General features: G+C 45.7%; 1 long non-coding RNA gene across 2 annotated transcripts; it reads right to left on the bottom strand.

The window, feature by feature from the left end:
• Positions 1-676: 676 nt before the first annotated feature.
• Positions 677-23,892, bottom strand: LOC127575727 (uncharacterized). Of its 2 annotated transcripts, XR_007957121.1 has the most exons (4): positions 23,733-23,892; positions 23,467-23,513; positions 3,803-3,934; positions 677-968 (listed from the first exon to the last, which is right to left on the bottom strand). It is a non-coding gene; the product is annotated as an uncharacterized LOC127575727 (long non-coding RNA). The 2 variants fall into 2 exon arrangements; XR_007957120.1 differs by having other exon boundaries at positions 23,467-23,892.
• Between the last annotated feature and the right edge of the window lie 253 nt (positions 23,893-24,145).

The following is a 24,145-nucleotide window of genomic DNA, read 5'->3' as shown; positions in this document are numbered from 1 at the left end:
TCTAATCAGTGTACATGGTAAATAATAAATACAACGATAAATACAGCAATGAGCACAAAACAGCAGAATTGTGCAAAGGTTGTAGTGCGAGAGAGGGAGAGTTAAGAGTCTGAGAACATGGCCGCACCACCAGGAAGGGGATGTGAAAGAGGTGATTGGTTCAGGAGTCTGACAGCAGTGAGGAAGAAGCCTTTCCCAAGTCTGGACGTGTGCATTTATATATGTATGTAGTGGTGATGTATTTGATCTGGGGTGGCTAAGTTGGTGTCTCGGGCTGAAGCATGTCTCCCCTGTCTGGGAGACACGGGACAGGCTGGTTATACTCTTCTAGGGAGGGTTGTTCAAGGTCACAAACGGGCAAGAGTCCAGCCAGCTGTAAGACACTCATCTTCTGACCACAATCTCGTGTCAGCTGCTAGGAAACCCATCTCCCTATCTCAGCACCTTCCTGAAGCCTGACTTCCTTCCTGTTACAACACTGTCGTTGGTTCGAAGGAACTGCAGTGCAAGATTGGTGAAAGAGAGAGTGCTGACTTCATCATCGGCAACTGCTTATCATGAATCCGCCTCGTGCTCCTTGTTCAAAACATTCCATGGTTCTATTGTTTATTCATTTGCAAGATATGGGCATTGCTGGCATTGATAAATTGGTAAATGGGTTTATTATTGTCACTTGTACCGAGGTACAGTGAAAAACTTGTCTTGCATACCGATCGTACAGATCAATTCATTACACAGTACATCAAGGTAGTACAGAGTGCATGGGGTAGTACAGGGTAAAAACAATAACAGAATACAGAGTAAAGTGTCACAGCTACAGGGAATAACATTGCAGATAGACAATAAGGTGCAAGGTCAAACAAGTCCATCTCATTGTATAAGGGAAGCGTTCAATAGTCTTATCACTGTGGGATAGAAACTTTCCTTGAGCCCGGTGGTACTTGCCCTCAGACTCCTGTATCTTCTGCCTGACGGGAGAGGAGAGAAGAGAGAATGACCCGGGTGGGTGGGGTCTTTGATTGTGTTGGCTGCTTTACTAAGGCAGCAAGAGGTATAGACAGAGTCCATGGAGGGGAGGTTGGTTTCTGTGATGTGCTGAGCTGTGCCCACAACTATCTGCAGTTTCTTATGGTCCTGGGCAGAGCAGTTACCATACCAAGCCGTAATCCAACCAGATAAGATGCTTTTTATGGCGCATCAAAAAAATTAGAGGGTCAATAGGGACATGCCAAATTTCTTCAGCCTCCTGAGGAAGTAGATGCACTGATGAGCTTTCTTGGCCATGGCATCTACATGGTTGAACCAGGACAGGATATTGGTGATGTTCACTTCTAGGAACTTGAAGCTCTCAACCCTGTTGACCTCAGCACCATTGATGTGGACAGGTGCATGTACACCGCCCCCTTTCCTGTCCTGTGCTGACATTGAGAGAAAGGTTGTTGTCATGACACCATGTCACTAAGCTCTCTATCTCCTTCCTGCAGAACACAGGAAGAATATTACAGCACAGTACAGGCCCTTCGGCCCACAATATTTTGCTGACATTTTATCCTGCTCTAAGATCAATCTAACCCTTCCCTCCCACATAGCCCTCCATTTCTCTATCATTCATGTGGCTATCTTAGAGTCTCTTAAATGTCCCTAATGTATCTGCCCCCACAACCTCTGCCGGCAGTGCGTTCCACGCACCCACCACTCTCTGTGTAAAAAAATTACCCCTGACATCCCCCTTATACCTTCCTCCAATCACCTTAAAATTATGTCCCCTCATGTTAGCCATTGTCGCCCTGGGAAAAAGTCTCTGACTGTCCACTCGATCTATGCCTCTTATCATCTTGTACACCTCTATCAAGTCACCTCTCATACTCCTCCTCTCCAAAGAGAAAAGCCCTAGCTAGCTCATCCTATCCTCATAAGACACGCTCTCCAATCCAAGCAACATCCTAGTAAATCTCCTCTGCACCCTCTCTAAAACTTCCACATCCTTCCTATAATGAGGCGATCAGAACTGAACACAATACTCCAAGTGTGATCTAACCAGAGTTCCATAGAGCTGCAACATTACCTGGCGGCTCTTGAACTCAATCCCCCTACTAATGAAGGCCAACACACCATACACCTTCTTAACAACTCCATTGACCTGCACAGCAACCTTGAGGGATCTATGGATGTGGACCCCAAGGTCCCTCTGTTCCTCCACACTGCTATTTCGGATACGGCCCACTACGTTGGTATCATCTGCAAACTTGTAGATAGAGTTAAAGCACAAAAACCTTGTGTTGAATGCCATCCATACGGATCATTTCATCACATCAGTACATTCAGGTAGTACAAGGGAAAATAATAACAGAATTCAGAATAAAGTGTAACAGGTACAGAGAAAGTGCAGTGCAGGCAGACAATAGGGTGCAAGGGTCATGATGGGGTAGATTGTGAGGTCAAGAGTCCATCTTATTATACTAGGGGACTGTTCAACAGTCTGACAACAGCAGGATGGAAGCTCCTTAATTGTCAGTCCTTACTTGGCAACACAGGTCGAGAGTGTGGTGAAGAAGGTGTGTGGCGTGCTTACCTTCATCGATCAGGGCACAGGACATAAGAGTTGGGATGTCACGTTGCAACTTCACAAACCACCGATTAGGCTGCACTTGGAGCACTGTGATTAAGCTAGAGAGGGGGCAGGAAAGATTCACAAGGATGTTGCCGGGTCTGGAGGGCTTGAGCTATAAGGAGAGATTGGATAGGCTGGGACTGTTTTTCCTGGAGCGGAAGAGGCTGAGGGGTGACATATATAGATAGGGTAGATAGTCGAGGGCAGGGGTCGTTGAGAGGGAGGAGGTTTAAAAGGGATCTGAGGGGTAAATGTTTTGCACGGAGAGAAGTTGGTGCCTGGAATGAGCTGCCAGAGGAGGTGGTGGAGGCAGGAACAGTAACAACATTTAAGAGGGATCTGGACAGGTATTTGAATGAGCAGGGCACAGAGGGAGACGGAATTAATGCAGGCAAGGGGGATTAGTACAGATAGGCACGATGGTCGGCATAGACACGGCGGGCTGAATGGCCTGTTTCTGTGCTGTACAACTCTATGACTCTAAACCTGATGTGTTTTTATAACAATGCAATGAGTTTATGACCATCCCTACTTAGAAAGTTTTTTCTATTCCAGTTGCCGCAGTGAAATTTAAACTCATCGCACCAGATGAACATTGAATACTCCCACCTTAAGCAATCCCCTCAATCACCCCCCACACCCCCTCTTCCCTTTCCTAGCCGATCTCCCTTTTTTCTACCCCTTTTTTCCTCCTTACCTGTGACACTTTACTCTGTACTGTTATAGTTTTTACCTGTACTAATTCAATGCACTCTGTACTAACTCAATGTAACTGCACTGTGTAATGAATTGATCTGTAGACAAGTTTTTCACTGTACCTCAGTACAAGTGACAATAATAGACACATGATTGATAGAAAAATAGGGGGCTCTGTGGGAGGGAAGGGTTAGATAGATCTTAGAGCAGGATAAAATGTCGGCACAACATTGTGGGCCGAAGGGCCTGTACTGTGCTGTAATGTTCTATGTTCTATTAAACCAATACCAATACCTTTGACCCATCCCCTGGTGGATCTGCTCTCCCCTCCTCCCCCACACCTGCCGATCACTATCTCTTACCTGCATCTACCTATCACCACCCTGTGCCCACCCCGCCTCCCCTCTTTTGTCCACCTATCACTGCTCTGCTTTTCCCCTCCTGTATATTGGTCTTCCCCTTTTCCTATCTTCAGTCCTGAGGAAGGGTCCTGACCTGAAACGTTGACCGCCTGCTTTCCTCCACGGATGCTGCCTGGCCTGCTGAGTTCCTCCAGCATCATCATGTTTTTCACCAGGTTACGCAGTCGGCCTTATTCCAGTTATACAACCACTGCAGCTCCACTCTCTGCAGTCCAACAGAAGTAAAAGCAGAAGTAAATGTGGGGCTAAAAACACGGGGCAAGAGAAACGCAACAAACAAAACTGGCAAGTTATTCGTAGAAGACGAATGAATCAGGGATCGCTCCTTAGAACAGAATGTTACAGAACCTTTCCAGGAATGGCTTATTTTAGATTTAGTTATGCGTAACCAAGAAAAAGTAATAAGAGATCTTGTGGTTAAAGTCCCTAAGGAGGTAGGAATCACAATATAACACAATCCAGATGCAGCTTGAGGGCGAACACCATTGAACTAAAACCACTTCAACTTAATTAAGGGCAATTATAACAGTGTTAAGATAGAGTTTTGAAGGTGGACTGGGAAAATAAGCTAAGGGTCAGCAGATGAACAATGGCAAAGATTCTAACAGCTGCTCCATAATGCTCAATATCCCAATTGGAAAGAAGGATTCCAGGAGAAACTATCACAATCTGTGGTTAACGAAGGAATTAAATTGAAAAGTTGGTCATACAAAGTGGCAAGGGCTGGTGGTTAGGCCAAAGGACTGGAAAGTTTTTAGGATCCAGCAACGAAAGATTATAAAGCTCATAGAACATTAATTTTGAGAGAAAATTCTTATATTATTAAAACAGATGAAAAACACGATGATGCTGGAGGAACTCAGCAGGCCAGGCAGCATCCATGGAGAAAAGCAAGCGGTCAACGTTTCGGGTCAGGACCCTTCTTCAGGACTGAAGATAGGAAAAGGGGAAGCCCGATATATAGGAGGGCTTTTCCTATCTTCAGTCCTGAAGAAGGGTCCTGACCCGAAACGTTGACCGCCTGCTTTTCTCCACGGATGCTGCCTGGCCTGCTGAGTTCCTCCAGCATCGTGGTGTTTTTCATCTAGATTCCAGTATCTGCAGTCCTTTGTTTCTCTAATATTAAAGCAGGATCTAAGTAAGAAAAGGTGGCTAAGGTTGGCGTGGGACCTCTAGGGAAGGAGGTTGGTGACTTAATAACAAGAAACAAAGAAATGGCAGATACGTTGTCAGTTTTTGTTTGCATCAGTCTTCAGTCTGGAGGGCACAGCAAATATCCCCAAGATATCAGGGGGGCTAATTTCAAATAACGGGGAGAAACATGTAGAAATCCCACTCACCAGTGATAAAGTATTATTGGTACTTTTTTATTGGTTTATTATTGTCACTTGTACAGTGAAAAGCTTGTCTTACAAACCGATCGTACAGGTCAATTCATTACACAGTGCAGTTACATTGAGTTAGTACAGAGTGCATTGAAGTAGTACAGGTAAAAACAATAACAGTACAGAGTAAAGTGTCACAGCTACAGAGAAAGTGCAGTGCAATAAGGCGCAAGGTCACAACAAGGTAGATCGTGAGGTCAGAGTCCATCTCATTGTATAAGGGAACTGTTCAATAGTCTGATCACAGTGGGGTAGAAGCTGTCCTTAAGTTTGGGGTATGTGCCTTCAGGCTCCTGTATCTTCTACCTGATGGAAGAGGAGAGAAGAGAGAATATCCCGGGTGGGTGGGGTCTTTGATTATGCTGGCTGCTTCACCAAGACAGCGAGAGGTAAAGACAGAGTCCAAGGAGGGGAGGTTGGTGTCCGTAATGCGCTGGGCTGTGTCCACAACTCTCTGCAGTTTCTTGCGGTCCTGGGCAGAGCAGTTGCCGTACCAAGCCGTGATACATCCAGATAGGATGCTTTCTACGGTGCATCGGTAAAAGTTGGTGACAGTCAAAGGGGACAAACCAAATTTCTTTAGCCTCTTGAGGAAGTAGAGGCGCTGGTGAGCTTTCTTGGCCGTGGCTTCTACGTGATTTGACCAGGACAGGCTGTTGGTGATGTTCACTCGAGAAATTCATGGGGCTAAAGGCAGACAAGTCTCCAGGAACTGATGACATGCACCCAGCGATTTTAAAGAAAACGACTGTGGAGACAATGGACACATTGGTTGAGGTTTTTAAAACTGGCTGAACTCCAGCAGGGTGCATTGGAAAACAGCTAATGTGACTCCCTTGTTCAAGAACTCCTGTCACAGATATTGTTCCCCTGAGAACAACATGGAACAATACAGCACAGGACAGGTGCTTCAGCCCACGATGTTGTGCTGAACTAATTAAACTAATGACTCCTAATTAATCTAATCCCTCTTCCCCGCACATTGAGCATATCCCTCCCTTCTCTGCGTATTCACGTGCCTATCTAAGAGTCTCTTAAACACTTCTATGCTCTCTGCCTCCACCACCACCTCTGGCAGCACATTCCAGGCACCCACCACCCTCTGCGTAAAAAAACTTGCCCCGCACATCTCATAGAACATCGAACAGTACAGCACAGGAACAGGCCCTTCGGCCCACAATGTTGTGCCGAACCAATTACATTAGTAATAAAATGCCCAGCTGAACTAATCCTTTCTGCCTGCACAATGTCCATATCCTACCATTTCCCTCAAATTCTTGTGCCTATCTAAGAGCTTCTTGAATGCCCCTTTCTCCTTTGAACAATCCCTGAGGTTGAATGATTGGACAAAAAAACTGGCAAATGGAGTTTAAGGCGGGCAGGTATGAGGTCATGTACTTCAGGAAGAGGAACCAAAAGGCAGATTATTATCTAAATGGGGAAAGTAGTGTAGCGGTTAGCGTAACGCTTTACAGCACCAGCGACCCGGGTTCAATTCTGGCCACTGTCTGTAAGGAGTTTGTACGTTCTCCCCGTGTCTGCGTGGGTTTCCTCCAGGTGCTCCGGTTTCCTCCCACGTTCCAAAGACGTACGGGTTAGGAAGTTGTGGGCATACTATGTTGGCGCTGGAAGCGTGGCGACACTTGCGGGCTGCCCCCCAGAACACTCTACGCAAAAGATGAATTTCACTGTGTGTTTTGATGTACATGTGACTAATAAAGAAATCTTGTCTTATCTTAGACTGCAAATAAGTGAAGTTTAGAGAGATTGAGGTGTTCTAGTACATGAATCACAAAAGGTTAGCAGGCAGGTTCAACAGGTATCTTTTAATGCCTTGCCTATTTAAATGTCTCTCTAAATGCCTCTTAAATATAGTGACTGTATTGGATTGTACCACCTCCTCTGGCAGCAGGTCCCAGATATCAACCAATCCTTGTGTTAAAAAACAACTTACCCCTCAGATCCCCTTCCTCTCACCTTAAACCTGTGCCTTCTCATTTTTGATATAAGAATCCTGACTCCTGGCTGGACCCGTCCCCACCAATTCCCTGAATTTTAACATTTTCCCTGGAGAGCCAATAGTCTTCAGCATGACAAGCGTCATAGGGTCATCAGGCACAAAGACAGGCCCTTCAGCCCACCCCGTCCATGCTGCCCATCAAGTACCCATCTGCACTCATCCTATTTACCAGCATTGGGTCAGTACCCTTCTCTCCCTTGGTGATTCAAGTGCTCATCTGGACACTTCTTAAATGTTGTGGGAGTCTCTGCTTTCACCACCCCCTCAAGTAGTGCATTGCAGATTCCAATCACTTTCTGGGAGAAAGAGTACTTTCTCAGTCATGGTACGGTAGTGTAGCGGTTAGCGTAACGCTTTACAGCGCCAGCGACCCGGGTTCAATTCCAGCCGCTGTCTGTAAGGAGTTTGTACGTTCTCCCCGTGTCTGCGTGGGTTTCCTCCGGGTGCTCCGGTTTCCTCCCACGTTCCAAAGACGTACGGGTTAGGAAGTTGTGGGCATGCTATCTTGGCGCTGGAAGCGTGGCGACACTTGCGGGCTGCCCCCAGCACACTCTATGCAAAAGGTGCATTTCACTGTGTTTTGATGTACATGTGACTAATAAAGATATCTTATTTTATCCCCTCTAAACCTCTTACTCCTTACTCTAAACCTCTCCCCTCTGGTTTAAGAAACCTCTGCTATGAGGAAGTGTTTCTCACTACCTGTCCTATCAATGCCTCTCATAATTTTTCATAATTTCTCATAATGAGTCCTCCCTCAGCATCCCCTGCTCCAAGGAAAACAAACACAGCCTGTCTATTATAACTGAAACACTCCATCCCAGACAATATCCTCTGCACCCTTTCCAGTGCAGTCACCTCCTTTCTATCGTGTGGTGACCAGAACTGCACACAGTGCTCCAGCTGCGATCTAACCAACGTTGGAGCATCACCACTCCCTGTAATTCTGCGCCTCATATAATGAAGGCAAGTATTCTGAGCACCTTTTTCATCACCTTATCCTCCTGTGCTGTCACCTTTATTTAATGAAGCATCATATGTCAGGATGATTGACGGAGACCTTCTTAAGAGTCACGTCAGGAGATAATTGGCCAGAAGTCCAAAAACTCTGTCAATGAGGTCGGTTTCAAGAAGCAAGATAGAGAGAGGTAAAAATTGGTAATTTTGTAATTTGGTTTATTATTGTCACATGTACCGAGATACAGTGAAAAGTTTTTACATGCCATCCATTCAGATCACTTCATCACGACAGTGCATTGAGGTAGAAACATAGAAACATAGAAAACCTACAGCACAATTCAGGCCCTTCGACCCACAAAGCTGTGCCGAACACATCCCTATCTTAGAAATTACTAGGTTTACCCATAGCCCTCTATTTTTCTCAGCTCCATGTACCTATCCAACAGTCTCTTAAAAGACCCTATCGTATCCGCCTCCACCACCGTTGCCGGCAGCCCATTCCACACACTCACCACTCTCTGAGTAAAAAACTTACCCCTGACATCTCCTCTATACCTACTCCCCAGCACCTTAAACCTGTGTCCTCTTGTGGCCACCATTTCAGCCCTGGGGAAAAGCCTTTGACTATCTACCTGATCAATGACTCTCATCATCTTATACACCTCTGTCAGGTCCCCCCTCATCCTCCGTCGCTCCAAGGAGTAAAGGCTGAGTTCCCTCAACCTGTTTTCATAAGGCATGCACCGCATTCCAAGCAGCATCCTTGTAAATCTCCTCTGCAACCTCTCTATGGCTTCCACATCCTTCCTGTAGTGAGGCCACCAGAACTGAGCACAGTACTCCAAGTGGGGTCTGACCAGGGACCTATATAGCTGCAACATTACCTCTCGGCTCCTAAATTCAATTCCACGATTGATGAAAGACAATACACCGTATAAGGTAGTACAAGGAAAAACAATAACAGAATGCAGAGTGGAGATACCGGAGATTCTGCAGATGCTGGAATCTGGAGCAACACACACAAAGTGTTGGAGGGACTCAGCAGGTCAGGCAGCATCCGTGGAGGGAAATAAACAGTCGACGTTTCAGGTCAAGACCCTTCATCAGGACTGGCCCATAATGTCGACTGTTTATTTCCCTCCATAGATGCTGCCTGACCTGTTGAGTTCCTCCAGCAGAATGCAGAATATAGTGTTACAGTTACAGAGAAAGTGCAGTGCAGGCAGACAATAAGGTGCAACAGCCATGACGAGGTAGATTGTGAGGTCAGGAGTCCATCTTATTGTACAAGGGGACTGTTCAATAGTCCTATAACAGTGGGATAGAAGCTGTCCTTGAGTCTGGTGGTACGTGCTTTCAGGTTTTCAGAGGACAATATAAAGGGATCCAGGAGCATTTAATGACGTCTCTGTTAATCTTCCTGCCATAGTTTTGCAAACTCAGATTCCTTGGCCCTACTGAGAAAACAAACTTCTTCCTTAATTGTCCCTCATACCACAAAAACAGGAAATGTGAGCTTTTACTTCTTTGCAGCCAAGTTCAGAGCTTTATATTTGCTTTGGCAAATATTTACACACTCATTTTTCTCTAAACAACCTTCGATGGCAAATATTCAAAAGAAACTTGGATTTGGCAGTTGATCTCAGAGAGTCCATAAGCAGAATGGTTTCAGCTTCTTGTGAAATACTTCGGAAGTGTTCTTGTGATTCTAAACTTCAGTCGCAAATAACAATGGAAAGCAAATTAATTATACAGGAGGTTTCTTGAGAATTAAATCAAAATCAAACAATAGGCAATGCTGGGAATCTGAACTGAAAAGTTGGAACATAGAACATAGAACATTACAGCACAGTACAGGCCCTTCAGCCCACAATGTTGAGTTGACATTTTATCCTGCTCTAAGATTTATCTAACCCTTCACTCCCACATAGCCCCCCATTTCTCTATCATTCATGTGGCTATCTAAGAGTCTCTTATATATCCCTAATATATCAGCCCCCACAAACTCTGTCGGTGGTGCGTTCCACACACCCACTACTCTCTGTATAAAAAAATTACCCCTGACATCCCCCTTATACCTTCCTCCAGTCACCTTAAAATGATGTCCCCTCGTGTTAGCCATTGTCGCCCTAGGAAAAAGTCTCTGACTGTCCACTCGATCTATGCCTCTTATCATATTGTAAGATTAGATAAGATCTTTATTAGTCACATGTACATCGAAACACACAGTGAAATGCATCTTTTGTGTAGAGTGTTCTGGGGGCAGCCCGCAAGTGTCACCACACTTCCAGTGCCAACATAGCATGCCCACAACTCCCTAACCCGTACCTCTTTGGAATGTGGGTGGAAACCGGAGCACCCGGAGGAAACCCACACAGACACGAGAAGAATGTACAAACTCCTTACAGACAGTGGCCAGAATTGAACCTGGGTCGCTGGCGCTGTAATAGCGTTATGCTAACCGCATCACTACTGTGCCTGCCACCTCTTTTACACCTCTATCAAGTCACCTCTCATCCTCCTTCTCTCCAAAGAGAAAAACCCTAGCTCACTCAACCTATCCTCGTAAAATATGCTTTCCAATCCAGGCAGCATCCTGGTAAATCTCCTCTGCACCCTCTCTAAAGCTTCCACATCCTTCCTGTAATGAGGCGACCAGAACTGAACACAATACTCCAAGTGTGGTCTGACCAGAGTTCTATAGAGCTGCAACATTACCTTGCGGCTCTTGAACTCAATACCCCGACACACCATATGCTTTGCAAACACAGTAGGTTTCTTTCTATTTATTCATATTTCAGTATGTAGAGACATTTTTAGCAAGGCTGGCATTTATTACCCATCACCAGTTGTTTGGAACTGGGTGTTTGCTGGATGGCATAGAACGTACAACATAGAACATAGAACAAGACAGGAACAGGACCTTCGGCCCACCATGTTGTGCCAAACTAATTAAACCCCTAACTAAACTAATCCCTTCTGCCTACACAATGTCCATCTCCTTCCATTCTCTGCACATTCATGTTCCTATTTAATAGCCTCTTAAAGGCTTCTGTCAAATTTCAGAATCAGGTTTATTATCACTGACATATGTCATGAAACTTGTTGTTTTGCGGCAGCAGTACAGTGCAGGACATAAAGACATAAAAATTACTACAAATTACAAAAATAAATAAATAGTGCAAAAGAGGAGTAACGAGGTGGTGTTCATGGGTTCATGGACCGTTCAGGAATCTGTAAATATTTCTTACTTAACCTTGGGTTTTTATTCTGCCAAATATATGAAAGAATTTTAGAATCAATAGTGTCAAAAAAAGATTTCGGGACAAAAGTTGGAATCACTTGAAATAAATATAAAAAATTTTGGTAAAATATTCACCTTAACCGCATTAATTCAGCTGACCAATGATAGAGACAGTGGGGACCACCTGGCAAATAATTGTTTAACATGGTCAATTAAAGGCAATAGATTAGCTTTAAATAAGTCCTTATGTTTCTTGGTAATTTTAACACCTAAATACATAAAATAGTCAGTTACCAATCTTAAAGGTAATTGCCTATAAATTGGGGTTTTCGTATTTAATGGAACAGAAATCTGATGGCGGAGGGGAAGAAGCTGTTCCTGAGTCATTGAGTGCGGGTCTTCAGGCTCCTGTACCTCCTCCTTGATGGTAGTAACGAGAAGAGGGCATGTGCCAGATGGTGAGGGTCCTCAGTGACGGATGCCGCCTTCTTGAGGCACCTCCTAGAACCATAGAACCATAGAAAACTACAGCACAAAAAACAGGCCATTTGGCCCTTCTAGTCTGTGCCGAAACATTATTCTGCTAGTCCCATTTACCTGCCCCCAGCCCATACCCCTCCAGACCTCCCTCGTCCATGTATCTATCCAATTTACTCTTAAAAGTTAGGAGCGATCCCGCATTTACCACACCAGATGGCAGCCCATTCCACACTCCCACCACTCTTTGAGTGAAGAAGTTCCCTCTAATGTTCCCCCTAAACCTTTCCCCCTTCACCCTAAAGCCATGTCCTCTCGTACTTATCTCTCCTAATCTAGGCAGAAAGCCTACTCGCATTAACCCTGTCTATGCCCCTCATCATCTTATAAATCTCTATCATATCTCCCCTCATTCTTCTCCGCTCCAAGGAATAAAGTCCTAACATGCTCAATCTTTCCTTATAACTCAACTCCTGAAGACCCGGCAACATTCCTGTAAATCTCCTCTGCACTCTTTCAATCTTACTGACATCCTTCCTGTAGTTCGGCGACCAGAACTGCACGCAATATTCTAAATTTGGTCTCACCAATGACTTGTACAACCTCACCAAAACATTCCAACTCCTATACTCAATACTTTGATTTATAAATGCCAGGATGCCAAAAGCCTTTTTTACAACCCTGTCTACCTGTGACTCTACTTTCAAGGAATTTTGTATCTGAACTCCCAGATCCCTTTGTCCCTCCGCACTCCTCAGTGCCCTACCATTTACTGTGTATGTCCTACTTTGATTTGTCCTTCCAAAATGCAACACCTCACACTTGTCTGCATTAAAGTCCATCTGCCATTTTCTGGACCATTTTTCCATTGGGTCCAGATCCCTCTGCAAGCTTTGAAATCCTTCCTCACTGTCCACAACACCTCCGATCATAGTGTCATCCGCAAACTTACTGATCCAATTTACCACATTATCGTCTAGATCATTGATATATACAACAAACAACAATGGCCCCAACACAGATCCCTGAGGCACACCACTAGTCACAGGCCTCCAATCTGAGAAACAACCATCCACAACCACTCTCTGTCTTCTCCCACTCAGCCAATTTTGAATCCAGTTTACAACCTTTCCATGGATACCCATTGACTGAACCTTCTGAACTAATCTCCCATGTGGGACCTTGTCAAAGGCCTTACTAAAGTCCATGTAGACAACATCCACAGCCTTACCTTTATCTACTTTCTTAGTGACCTCCTCAAAAAACTCCACAAGATTCATTAAACATGATCTACCACGCACAAAGCCATGCTGACTATCCTTAATCAACCCTTGGCTGTCCAAATACTTATATGTCCTATCTCTCAGAACACCTTCCAATAATTTACCCACTACTGATGTCAGGCTCACTGGCCTGTAATTACCTGGTTTACTCTTCGAGCCTTTCTTAAACAATGGAACAACATGAGCTATCCTCCAGTCCTCTGGCACCGCACCCGTGGCTAGGGACATTTTAATATATCTGCCAGGGCCCCTGCAATTTCTGCACTAGTCTCTCTCAAGGTCCAAGGAAATATCTTGTCAGGCCCTGGGGATTTATCTACTTTTATTCGCTGTAAAGCATCAAGTACCTCCTTTTTAATCTCTATATGTTCCATGACACCAGTGCTTGTTACCCTTCCTTCCATATCTACGATGCCAGTTTCCTGAGTAAATACTGATGCAAAAAAACTGTTTAAGACCTCCTCCATCTCCTGAGGCTCCACACATATACGACCACTCTGATCTTCAAGGGGACCAATTCTGTCTCTTACTATCCTTTTGCTCTTAATATACCTGCAGAAACCCTTCGGGTTTACCTTCACATTATCTGCCAAAGCAGCCTCATGTCTTCTTTTTGCCTTCCTGATTTCCTTTTTTAGTATTTTCTTACATTTCCTATACTCTTCAAGTACCTCATCCGTTCCTAGTTGTCTATACCTGCTATACACCTCTCTCTTTTTCTTAACCAGCTCACCAATATCCCTTGAAAACCAAGGTTTCCTTTGCTTGTTACCCTTGCCTTTAATCCTGACAGGAACATACAAACTCTACACTCTCAAAATTTTGTCTTTGAAGGCTTTCCATTTACTGAGCACATCCTTGCCAGAAAATAACTTATCCCAATCCACCCTACCTAGATCCTTTCTCATTTCCACAAAATGGGCCTTTCTCCAATTTAGAACCTCCACTCGAGGACCAGACCTATCCTTATCTATAATAATCTTGAAACTAATTGCATTATGGTCACTGGACCCAAAATGCTCACCTACACATACTTCTGTCACCTGACCTGCCCGGTTCCCTAATAGGAGATCAAGTATTGCATTCTCTCTCGTTGGTACCTCTATATATTGATTTAGAAAACTTTCCTGAACACATTTGACAAATTCCAAGCCATCCAGCCCTTTCGCAGTGTGGGAGTCCCAGTCAGTATGTGGAAAGTTAAAATCCCCTACTATTACAACTTTCTGTTTCTTACATCGGTCTGCTAGCTCCCTACAGATTTGTTCCTCCAATTCTCTCCGACTGTTGGGCGGTCTATAATACAACCCTATTAGTGTGGCCACACCTTTCCTGTTCCTCAGCTCCACCCATATGGCCTCCGTAGACGAGCCCTCTGGGCTGTCCTGTCTACGCACAGCCGTGATCTGTTCCCTGACCAGTAATGCCACTCCTCCCCCTTTCATCCCTTCCCCTCTATCACGTCTGAAACAACGGAAGTCCGGAACATTAAGCTGCCAGTCCTGCCCCTCCTGCAACCATGTCTCACTAATAACAACAACATCGTAATCCCACGTGCCAATCCACACCCTAAACTCATCCGCCTTACCTACGATACTCCTTGCATTGAAATAGATGCACCTGAGAACATTATTATCATGTACAAACCTTCGATTTCTGTCCATATCTGCAGACCTCACACGATCATTTTCCTCCTCACTTTCTTCTCTAACACTCTGCTTCCCCTCCCCCTGCAAATCTAGTTTAAACCTACCGGAGCAGCATCTCCTCTTGAAGATATCCTCGATCGTTCCAGGCACCCACCACTCTCTACATAAAAAAACTTGTCCCGCACATCTCCCTTGGACTTACCCCCTCTCACCTTAAATGCATGCCCTCTAGTTTCAGACTTTTCAACCCTGGGGAAAAGATACCTCTATCTGTGCCTCTCATAATCCTATAAACCTCTATCAGGTGCTCAGCTTCCACCGCTCCAGGAAGAACAACCTAAGTCTGTCCAACCTCTCCCTATAACACATGCCCTCTAATCCAAGCAGCATCCTGGCAAAGTCAGCATCCAGGTTTGAGAGTTGAGCTCATGGGTATATCTGGAGTCACACACAGAATGGACAGGGTAAGAATCCTACAAACTTACAGGACAGAGACGGGCCCCTGCAGCCTACCTACCTGACAGAATGGTTGAAACTGGATCACAGACAACATTTAGGAAGTCTTTACTTGAGCATTGGAATTGTTTAGGCATCGAGGGTTTGGGCTAAGGGCTGGGAGGTAGGATTAGTGCAGATGGGTGCCCACTAGTTGGGCACGGATGTGATGGATCCAATGTCCTGTTTCCATGCTGCTTGCCTCTAGGACTCGTCCATACTGACCCTGGTGTCCACCTGTGGTAATCCCATTTGCCTACATCAGGCACATATCCCTCTACTCCTTTCGTATCCGAGTACCCATCCAAAGGTGGCATCCATCATTGAAGACCCTCACCCCCTGGGACATGTCCTTTTCTCGTTACTACCATCGGGGAGGAGGTACAGGAACCTGAAGACCCACACTTAACAGAACAGCTTCTTCCCCTTTGCCATCAGATTTCTGAACGATCCATGAACCCATGAACACTACCTCGTTATTCCTTTTGTTTTTGCACTATTTATTTATTTTTGTAATTTATGGATTTTTATGTCTTTGCTGGCGCAAAACAACAAATTTCACATCATTTGTCATTGATAACAAATCTAATTCTGATTCTTCCAAATGTTATAATTGTATCTGCCTCCGTCACCAACTGGGTCCTTGACCCCCTGACCAACAGACTGCAATCAGTGAGGATAGCCAGCAACACTTCCGACACGATTATTCTCAACACTGGTGCCCCACAAGGCTGTGTCCTCAGCCCTCTACTCCTTATACACTCATGACAGTGTGGCCAGATTCTGTTTTAACTCCAGCTACAAGTTTGCAGATGATACCGCCACGGTGGACCGTATCTCAAGCTTAGTGACATGGTGTCATGACAACAACCTTTCCCTCAGCGTCAGCAAAACAAAAGAGCTGGTCATTGACTTCAGGAAAGGGGGCTGTGTACATGCACCTGTGCACATCAATGGTGCTGAGGTCAAGAGGGTTGAAAGATTCAAGTTCCTAGGAGTGAACATCACCAGTTGCCTGCCCTGGTCCAACCACGTAGACAGCACGGTCAAGAAAGCTCACCAGCGTCTCTACTTCCTCAAGAGACTAAAGAACTTTGGCATGTACCCTTTGACCCTCACCAATTTTTATCGATGCACCATAGAAAGCATCCTTTCCGGATGCATTACAGTATGGCAACTGTTCTGCCCGGGACTGCAAGAAACTGCAGAGAGTTGTGGACACAGCTCAGTACATCACAGAAACCTGCCTCCCCTCCATGGACTCTGTCTACACTTCTCGCTGCTTCGGGAAAGCAGCCAACATAATCAAAGACCCCACCCACCTCGAACATTCTCTCTTCTCCCCCCTCCTATCAAGCAGAACAGAAAAACGCTTGAAAGCATGTACCACCAGCCTCAATAACAGCTTTTATCCCACTTTTATAAGACTATTGAACTGTCCCCTAACATAAGATACTAGTCAGGATACTTTCAACGATACATCTGTAGAAGTTTGTTAGAGTGTTCGGTGAAACACCGAACCTCCTTAGCCTCCTAAGAAAGTGAAGTCGCTGGCGTGCTTTCCTTGTGATTGTGTCTATGTGCTGGGTCCAGGAGAGGTCATCTGATAAAGAATTTAAAGCTGCTGACTCTGTCCACTGACTCGACCTACTGACTCTCTCCTCTGCGCTCTCTCCAGCACATCGGAACTCAGAACTTATAAGGGGTTGCAAGAAAATGCCAGAGGAATTAAGCTAACATTTTGTGTCTTCCTTCTTTGAAAAAGACCTTCCAGAAACTCTGGAGAACCAGTGTAAATAATGTAGTTGAAAAACTTGGAATTAGCAACAAAGTACTAGACACATTGGCCAGCCTGAACATTGATAAATCCCAGGGAGTCAATTATCCACATCCTGCCATTTTAAAAGGAGTGGCAGTGAAGACAGTGGTATCATCTTCCCAGTCTTCCATGGATCCTGGGATTGTTCCTGTAGATTGGAAGGTAGCAAATGTGACCCCTTGATAAACAAGGAAATACTGACGTCTGGAGACAAAATAGATACAGATGCTGGAAGCTGGAGCAACACACAACGTACTAGAGGAACTCAGCGGGTCGAGCAGCATCTGTGGGGGGAAGGGGATGGTTGAGGTTTCAGGTTGAGACCCTTCATCTAGTCTGAAAGAGCAGAGGGCAGAGAGCCAGTAAAAAGAGGTGAGAGTGAGGGCTGAGGCAAGTGATAAATGGTAAGTGAGGGAAATGCCCTCCTTTGTGTTACTACCATCGGGGAGGAGGTACAGGAGCCTGAAGACCCGCACTCAACGATTCAGGAACAGCTTCTTCCCCTCCGCCGTCAGATTTCTGAACGGTCCATGAACCCATGAACACCACCTCGTTATCCCTTTTTTCTGCACTATTTATTTAATTTTGTAATTTATTGTAATTTTTATGTTTTGCACTGTACTGCTGCCGCAACACAACAAATTCTTGTCATACCTCAGTGATAATACATCTGATTCTGATTCCGATCTAAATTTGCTGATATCATTGGGAAGGCATGTTTGGATGAGGATATTGTTATTCTGCAAGAGGTTGAAAGAGTGAGCTAAGACTTGGCAAATGGAGTTGGAAGAGGTTTTACAATCCGAATGTGGGATGGTGAGGTCATACACTTCAGAAGCTAAAGGCAGAAGATGATCCAGACGGAGAGAGACCGTAAACGAGTGGGGGGCAGAGGGAGCAGTAAACATTCTGCTGGAGGAACTCAGCGGGTCGGGCAGCATCTGTGGGGGTGGGGGGGGGGGGGGGGGGAGGGGTGGTGGGGGAGAGTAGGAATTGTTGACGTTCCAGGTCAAAACCCTACATCAGTACCTGTGACTCGCTGAGTTCTGAGTTCTCCCAGGAGGTTGTTTGTTGCCCCAGGTTCCAGCATCTGCAGTCGTCCGTGTGTCCAAGGACAGAGGGAAATGAGTGTTCTAGTGCATGTACCACAAAAGGATAGTAGCTGGGTCCAGTGACTGGAGACCCAAGAGACGGCAGATGCTGGAATCTGGAGCAACACACAATCTGCTGGAGGAACTCAGCGGGTCGGGCAGCGTCTGTGGGGGAAAAGGCTCTCCATGATCCTCAAGTCAGCAGGGAACAGGAATGAAAGGGTTAACGTATGAGGAGTGTTTGATGTCCCTGGGCCTGTACTCAATGCAGTTCAGAAGGATGAACATAGAACATGGAACATTGCAGCACGGTGCAGGCCCTTCGGCCCACAACATTGTGCCGACATTTTATCCTGCTCCAAGATCGATCTAACCCTTCCCTCCCACATAGACCCCCATTTCTCTATCATTCATGTATCTTAGAGTCTAATTTAATTGTCCCTAATATATCTGCCCCCACAACCTCTGCCAGCAGTGTGTTCCACACACCCACCACTCTCTGTGTAAAATAACTTACCCCTGACATCCCCCTTATATCTTCCTCCAATCACCTTAAAATTATGTCCCCTCGTGTTAGCCATTGTCACCCTGGGAAAAAGTCTCTGACTGTCCACTCGATCTATGCCTCTTATCATCTTGTTCACCTCTATCAAGTCCCCTCTCATCCTCCTTCTCTCCAAAGAGAAAAGCCCTAGCTCGCTCAACCTATCCTCAAGAGACATGCTCTCCAATCCAGGCAACATCCTGGTAAATCTCCTCTGCACCCTCTCTAAAGCTTCCACATCCTTCCTATAATGAGGTGACCAGAACTGGACACAATCTCATTGAAACCTATTGGATACTGAAAGGCTTGGATAGAGTGGTTGTGGAGAGGGTGTTTCCATCAGTGGGAGAGTCCAGGATCCGAGGGCACAGCCTCAGAATAAAGGGATGTCCCTTCAGAACTGAGATGAGGAGGAATTTCTTCAGCTAGAGGGCGGTGAATCTGTGGAATTCGTTGCCACAGATGGCTGTGGAGGCCAAGTCATTGGATGTATTTAAGGCAGATTTTGCTAGGTTCTTGGTTGGTATGGGACTTAAAGGTTACGGGGAGAAGGTAGGAGAAAAGGATCAAAAAAAAATCAACCATGATTTAATGTAGGAGCAAACTCGATGGGCCAAATGGCCTAATTCTGCTCCTATATCTTAAGGTCTTATGGCCTTACCCTGTCCCCTCGCCTGGGTGAGTGTGGCTCCGACACTCTCGAGAAGCTCGATACCATCCAGGACATAGCAGCCCGCTCAATCAGCATCCATCCACCCCCCCAAACACCCCCTCCCTCCACCACCGGCGCACAGGGGCTGCAGTGTGCACCGTCTACACAACGCACTGCAGTTACTCACCCAGGCTACTCCGACAGCACCTCCCAAACCCACCTCCTCTCCCACCCAGTAGGACAAGGGCAGTGGGTACAGGGGAACACCACCACCTGCAGGTTCCCCTCCCAGTCACACACCGTCCCGACTTGGAAATATCTCGCCGTTCCTTCACCGTCACTGGGTCTAAATCCTGGAACTCCCTCCCCAACAGCACCGTGGGAGCCCCTTCACCAGAAGGACTGCAGCGGGTCAAGAAAGGAGCTCACCCCCACTTTCCCAAGGTGCAGTCCGGGATGGGCAATAAATGCTGAACCTTGCCAGTGACACCCATGTCCCAACAACAAGTTAATACAACTCCTTCTGCACAGCCCTGAGGCCCAACCACCTGGGTAATTGGCTCAGGTGTGTGAGAACTGGACTATCCTGGGTATCTGTGTGGTTCCTTCGAGTTGCATTCTAACCAGAGACAATGGTTAAATTGCTCAATTCACAGGGAGAGAATTTAACTCTTTAAGAACCAGTTAATGGGCAAGAGAAACAAAAATCTGAGAGTTGGAGATGGGGGTACAGAAACATAAAAGTAACAAGAGACAGAGTTCTTGGCCACATCTTATTTTAAGCTGAGGCAAATATCTGCGGTGAAATGTTATATAAAAAATAAATAAAATAAGTCATTCATCATTAATTTCAGTTGAGATGTTTGGCTAATCAGGTTGGAAGACACTGATTCAACTCTCTCCTTGATGTGGTTCTTTCACTTATTCGCTGCTGACATTAGCATGTCTACAATCTTCACCACAATAGTAATGCAGAAAATTATGGATTTTTACAGATGCGTCATAGAAAGCATTCTATCCTAATGCATCACAACTTGGTATGCAACTGCTCTGTCCGGGACCGCAAGAAATCACAGAGAGTTGTGAACACAGCCCAGTCTATCACACAAATCAACTGACTCTGTCTACACTTCTCGCTGCTTCGGGAAAGCAGCCAGCATAATCAAAGACCCCTCCAACCCTAGACATTCTCTCTTCTTCCCTCTCGCATCAGGCAGAGGTTACAAAAGCTAGAGCACACCTACCACCAGGTTCAAGGACAGCTTCTATCCCGCTGTTAACAGACTCTTGAATGGACCTCTCCTACACTAAAAGATGAACTCTTGAACACTTGACATCCCAACCTACCTTGTCGTGGCCCTCGCACTTTATCTGTCTCCCTGCACTGTACTTTCTCTGTAAGTGCAATACTATATTCTGCACTGTTTCCATTTCTACTACCGCGATGCATGCCAAGATCTGTCTGGATGGCATGTAAAACAAAAGCTTTTCACCGTATCTCAGCACATGTGACCAGAACAAACCAACTGACCATCACAACTTGCAAGTCATTAGAATGGACAACAGGAGCAAACAGACTTGCATTTTGAAAGTGCCGTTCCCAGCCTCAGGATTACCTTGGAAGCTCCAAGACATTCAGTGTCTAATGCAGGGAGTGCTCCTGCCAATTTACACAGAGCAAGCTCCCACAGGGATTGGTCAGCTGGACTGAAGGATCGATATTGACCTGAACTGGACTTATTAATATAAACCTCCGTACTGCCCCTCCCACAGTGTGACCCTCCTTCAGTACTACCCCTTTTTTTTGTACAAAACATTTATTAGTTAAAAGCACTACAAAAGACTACAAATATCAAATGTATTATCTAATACAGAAAGGATCATCTAATCAACTACATAACTTCAGAGATTATTGTAAACTGACACCGTGAAAGCACACATACGTCACTACGCCCGGTACCGCAACACTCAATATTTCATATCAAAATCGTATTGGTATCGTCCACAGCGCACGCTATCTCTTGAGGAGCCCACTGAGCGTGGAACTCAGCCAGGGTGCCTGCGGAGACCGCGTGCTCCCTCTCCAAAGACACCCACGTGCACACGTAAGCGCAGAAGACAGGCAGGCAGGCAGACCGGCCAGGACCCTCAGTACTGCCCCTCCCACAGTGTGACCCTCCGTCTGCACCACCCCTCCCACAACCCCCTCCTTAAAACCTCTCTGACCAATCTTTTGGTTATCTCCTGACAGTGTGGCCCCTCGTCAGCCTGTGCTTCAGGGTAACCTGATTCTATCTTGTAGGTGCTACGTCAATGCAGATTATTATTTTCATAGACAATTTTGCAAGATCTTTATTATAATCCCAAGAATGCTCTGCACTCCTGAGGCAATCTGATTAATGCTTCGCAGGAATTGACCTTGAGTTGTTGAGGGATGACTAGCTGGCACTATTAGTTGGAACAGTCAGCTGCTGACTAATCAGTTTCACAATGCCTCTTCACTGGTAAACACAGGTCCAGCAGGAATATTTACTTCATAAGACCATAAGATATAGGAACAGAATTAGGCCATTCAGCCCATCGAATCTGCTCTGACATTCAACCATGGCTGATTTATTTTCAATCTTATTCTGCTGCCTTCTCCCCATAACCCTTAAACCCCTTACCGATCAACAACCTATCGATCTCTGCCTTAAATACACCCAATGACTTGGCTTCCACAGCCCTCTGTGGCAACGAATTCCACAGATTCAATTCAGGCACAGCTTCTTCCCCTCCGCCATCAGATTTCTGAATGGTCCATGAACCCAGCATAATCAAAGACCCCACCCACCCGGGTCATTCTCTCTTCTCTCCTCTCCCATCTGGTAGAAGATACGGGACCCTGAGGGCACGTACCACCAGACTTAAGGACAGCTTCTACCCCTCTGTGATAAGACTATTGAATGGTTCCCTTATACAATGAGATGGACTCTGACCTCACGATCTACCTTGTTGTGACCTTGCACCTTATTGCACTGCACTTTCTCTGTAGCTGTGACACTTTACTCTGTACTGTCATTGTTTTTACCTGCACTACCTCAATGCACTCTGTACTAACTCAATGTAACTGCATTGTGTAATGAATTGACCTGTACGATCGGTATGCAAGACAAGTTTTTCACTGTACCTCGGTACAAGTGACAATAATAAACCAGTACCATCAACACTGCCTCGTTGTTCCTCTTTTTTGCACTATTTATTTATTTTTGTAATTTATAGTCATAGAACCACAGAACAATAGAGCACAATACAGGCCCTTCGGCCCATGATGTTGTGCCGACCTTTAAACCTTGCTTAAGGCTATCTAACCCCTTCCTCCCACATATCCCTCTATTTTAAATTCCTCCATATGCTTATCTAGCAATCTCTTGAATTTGACCAATGTACCTGCCTCCACCACCACCCCAGGCAGCGCATTCCACGCCCCAACCACTCTCCAAGTGAAAAACCTCCCTCCGATATCTCCCTTGAACTTCCCACCTATTACTTTAAAGCCATGCCCTCTTGTATTGAGCATTGGTGCCCTGGGAAAGAGGCGCTGGCTGTCCACTCTATCTATTCCTCTTAATATTTTGTACACCTCTATCATGTCTCCCCTCATCGTCCTTCTCTCCAAAGAGTAAAGCCCTAGCTCCCCTAGTCTCTCCTCATAATCCATACTCTCTAATCCAGGCAGCATCCTGGTAAATCTCCTCTGCACCCTTTCCAACACCTCCACATCCTTCCTTGTAATTGTATGTCTTTGCACTGTACTGCTGCCGCAAAACAACAGATTTCACGTCACCTCAGTGATAATAAACCTGATTCTGATATTCACCACCCTCTGGCTGAAGAAATTCCTCCTCATCTCAGTTCTAAAGGGATGTCTCTTTATTCTGAGGCTGTGCCCTCAGATCCTGGACTCTCCCACTGACGGAAACATCCTCTCCACGTCCACTCTGTCCAGGCCTTTCATATTCCGTGGGTTTCAATGAGATACCCCCCCTCATCCTTCTGAACTCCATTGACTTCAAACGAGGGTGAGCCTTTATCGCAATAGCTAATATCACAACGAAACAAAATGAACTGATCATTACCTTGTTCCTGTTGGTGAAATCTTGCATTGTTCTACTTTCCTGCGATACTTCACATATTGAAACAGTGAAGGGAATTGAAAACAGAAAAGACAACATCAGTCAGACCACATCTGGAGTGTTGTTCACAGTATAGCCGTCATTATTTAAGGAAGGACGTTAAGGCGTTGGAAGGGGTTCGGAGAATGTTCACTAGACTGCAGCATAAAATGGGCAGCTTGTCCTGTTCGAAAAGATTCGGGTTGGGGGCAGTCTAGAATGAGACGCACCAGATCGTGAGGCATCTCGACAGGTTGGATGTGGGGAGGATGTTTCCTCTTGTGGGCGAATCTAGAACTTGGAGGTCACTGTTTAAAGATAACGGGTCACCCATTTAAAACAGTGATCCGTTAAATTCTTCTCATTTCAATGCATTTCAGGTAACCAGCCTTTTTCTCTTTCCTTCCGCTTTATCCAGGCCCTCCAAAGCAAACCCAACAGCACTTCCTTCCCCATTCCCCATCACCCTGTTTCTTCCCCCTCCCCCACCCACACCATCTGCCCGTCACCCGCACACCCCTCCCACTGAGTCCCCTCCCCCCCCGCTGTTCTCATCTGCCCTCCCCACCTCCCTCATTTGGTTCCGTGATCCACCTTCCTCCCCTAAGAGATTCCACTATCTACAGCCCTTTGCTGCTTCCAC

The sequence above is a fragment of the Pristis pectinata genome, chromosome 11 (genome assembly GCF_009764475.1).
Source record: "Pristis pectinata isolate sPriPec2 chromosome 11, sPriPec2.1.pri, whole genome shotgun sequence".
In the NCBI taxonomy this organism is placed as follows: Eukaryota; Metazoa; Chordata; class Chondrichthyes; order Rhinopristiformes; family Pristidae; genus Pristis; species Pristis pectinata.
This window is presented reverse-complemented; position numbering and strand designations above follow the sequence as displayed.